The 3348-nt window shown below is 59.6% G+C and overlaps 1 protein-coding gene across 1 annotated transcript in view; it reads right to left on the reverse strand.

Moving 5' to 3' along the window:
* Positions 1 to 2516, reverse strand: part of ADARB1 (adenosine deaminase RNA specific B1) — a 150309-nt gene extending 147793 nt beyond the window's left edge. Inside the window, exon 1 of the mRNA XM_017538539.2 lies at positions 2381 to 2516. The gene's annotated coding sequence lies outside the window, so the exon portion shown is untranslated. The remainder of the gene's footprint in view (positions 1 to 2380) is intronic.
* Between the last annotated feature and the right edge of the window lie 832 nt (positions 2517 to 3348).

Here is a 3348-nt window from a genome sequence, read left to right on the forward strand (position 1 = left end):
AATGGCGCGATCTCGGCTCACCGCAACCTCCGCCTCCTGGGTTCAGGCAATTCTCCTGCCTCAGCCTCCTGAGTAGCTGGGACTACAGGCAAGCGCCACCATGTCCAGCTAATTTTTTGTAGTTTTAGTAGAGACGGGGTTTCACCATGTTGACCAGGATGGTCTTGATCTCTTGACCTTGTGATCCACCCGCCTCGGCCTCCCAAAGTGCTCGGATTACAGGCTTGAGCCACCGCGCCCGGCCGAGGCTTTCCTTTCTGTAGGTACTGCGTGCATGCTTATTTTTTTAAATCTATCAGAAAAAAATGTATTGTTTTATGTCAGAAGCATTTCTGAACTCTACCTATCTTGCTCAGTACTGTATCTCCTACAGCCTAAAACAGAGAAGGCCTACCACATAACAGGCCATAGACAAGCACTTGTCAAATGAAAATGAATTGAGTTTGTTTTATGCATTCACTGGACAAATAGAAGTTAAAAAAATTATTATTCCAAAAATCTAAAAGAATTCAAATGCTTTACAATACATAAATTTACGAAGAAGTAAAATTAGCCTCTGCGCCAAGATGTTTTTTGTGGATGATGTTATCACTTCATAGCTAATCCTTCCCCATGGCCTCCCAGTAATGACTGCACGAGCGCATCACACCAAAGACACATGTGTCATCAATTTATCAGAGCTGTACCAATTCTCTCTAAGCCACTGCCCTGGCAGGAGGGCCTCCTTTTCTCCTTCCCAACTATAGCTTCCAATTTGATGTAGATGTAGCGAGATATACCCACTCTTAGGAATGCTCAGACTATCTAACAGGGCATCACTCACAGACAATGCATTCCTTTCAAATCCTGTGTGAATTCACGCCTCTCCACCACAGGCAAGATCGAGCACCCAGCTCAGCCTGTCTCATCAAATATTTATCCATCCCCTGTTGCGGTTGCCCATGCATAGTGGGCTCTGCTCTCTGGAGGCACCACGCAATGAGAGACAGTTACTTCTCTTACCCAAGAAGGAACTGTCTTGTATCAGCCAAACTTCTATCATTTTTTCCATCTCCCTTTCCCCTCTGGGAAACCCTCAGCAAGCAAAAAAGATACAGTGGGCTCAATCCCAAGTAAAAGATGATCATCAAACGACAATTAGCTTTTCTACCTTCTAGGAACAACTGCTCTTAAAACAACCTAGTGTTTTGGAAAATGCAGCTCTGAGTGGCACCTTTCGAAGCAATAAAACATACGGCTACATTTAAGAGCGAACAAAGAGGATTAAATACATATTTGTATTCTCAATTAAAAAACTACGGTTCTATCATCTTAATTACGCCACGAGACGTAAAGAAACAAGTTTGCTATCATGCCACTTTTCGTTATACTTCGAGAATGGAATGCAATATCGTTGGTCTACGAGAGAAATAAAATGCCTGTATCAGAAGTAACAGCCCAAACCTGCTGACTAAAAATATTAACTGTGAACTAAACACCACAGTGCAGATGTCCGACATGGAAATCTGGACAGAAACACATTTTAGCTTAGGTTCTCCAGCGTGTAAGTCGGGACTCCAACACGTTTCAGCGTCCACAGCCCAATGTGACACCTTCCCTCGCACCCATCCACAGCGCAGTAATTTTCCTTCTCCCCGTGTGAATACATCAAAAGTCACCTCGGGCCCCCAGCTGCCCCAGATTGTTCCCGATCGCTGCAGACGCCCCGCACCCGCAGGAACTTCCCCGCCGGGCCGCCCGCGGAGCAGAGCATCCCGCTCGGACACTGCGCCCTCGGCAGCAGACGCAGGACGGTCCAGGGCGCAGCCTCGTCCCCAACGCAGTCTCCACTCCCGGGGCAGAGCGTGCCCTCCCCACAGGGCAGCAGCCTCCCCTGCCTGGCCCCAGCCTCGTCTCGGGCGCAGCCTGCTGTCCCCTGGCGCAGCGTTCCCCAAGGGACACAGCCTCCCGGCCCCGGGCGCAGCCTTATTCCCCGGGCAGCCTCCCGGCCCCCGGCGCAGCCTCGGATCTCCGGGGCACAGCGTCCTCTCCCCAAAACGCAGCCTGGGTCGCCAGGGCGCAGCCTTGTCCCGGCGCATCTGCCCTCCCCGCGGCGCGCTGCATCCCACGCGGACTCGGTGCCGCGGGAGGGGACGCGGGGCCGCCCGGGACGCAGCCTCCTCCCGGGGCCGAACGCCCGAGCAGATGGGCGCCCCGGGAGGGTGAATGCCAGGCGGTGCCGGGGCAGCCTCGCCTCCCCGCGGGCACCCTCCGCTCCCGGGACGGCCCGCAGCCTGGGCCCAGCCGCCAGCCCCTGCCCGGCGCTTACATAAACGCCGCCGCTGCGGGGTCCGGAGCCTCCGCGCCCGCCCGAGCCGCCGCGGCCCCGCGCCGCCCTCACCTCAGCCGCAGCCGCGCCGCGCCGCGCCTGGTCCTCCACACGCGCGCCCTCCGGCCGCAGTCCTGGGCTGGGCGGCTCTCCGCCTCGTAGGCTGTGCGCTGCGGCGCGGCGCGGCTCTAGCCTCGCGCGGCCCGGAGCCCCGGCCACCGACCTGGCCGCTCGGCAGCAGCCGCCGCCGCCGCCGCCGCCGCCGCCAGGGCCGCCTCAGCGCCTCAGCCCAGCCGCTGGCGGCTCCGCCCCCTCCCCGCCCCCGCCCGCCGGGCGCGCGCGCGCCGAGGGGTGGGGCCGGCGCCGCGACGCCGGACGTGCGCGCGCGCGCGATCCGGCTGGTCGCGGTTAGCCTGGGCTGTGGCGTCTTCCTCACGACCACCTGCAGCCGGCGAGCTTGGGGCCGGGACCCTGCCCGCCTTCGAGTCCTCCTCTGGGTGCGCGGCTGCTGCGTTTTGGGGACGGGGTCTCACTGTCGCCCAGGCTGGAGCGCGGTGTCCGGATCTCGGCTCCCTGCAGCCTCGACCCCCCGAGCTCACGCGATCCTGCCGCCTCAGCCTCTTTGGTAGCTGGGACCGCAGGCGCCCCGCGCCCGGCTGCTGGCGTTTGCGTTTTGTGGAGGTGGCGTCTTGGTGCTGCCCAGGCTCCCGGCTCCGGGGCCCACGCGCTCCTCCCCGCAGCTAGCGCCGCCCCTGCTTCCCCAGCTCCCTGAGTTGTCTGGGACGCGCGGGGCCCGCCCCGCGTTGGGTCAGAGCTGGCGGCCGGCGGGGGTCGCGGCCGCCCCTCTTCCCGCCCCTCGTCCTCACCGTAGACTCGGGGAGAACCGGGTCGCGGGCCAGGACCCCGGAGACCGTCCCCTCCGTCTCCCGTTTAGTCCTCACTGACACTAGCAGCAGCTCCCAATTACCAGCGTCTGGGGGTTGGTGGTTTTGTTTGCTTGATTTTTTTTTTAGGTTGATAGTAAAAGCATTTTAAAGTTT

The sequence above is a fragment of the Cebus imitator genome, unplaced genomic scaffold (genome assembly GCF_001604975.1).
Source record: "Cebus imitator isolate Cc_AM_T3 unplaced genomic scaffold, Cebus_imitator-1.0 Scaffold112, whole genome shotgun sequence".
Classification (NCBI taxonomy): domain Eukaryota; kingdom Metazoa; phylum Chordata; class Mammalia; order Primates; family Cebidae; genus Cebus; species Cebus imitator.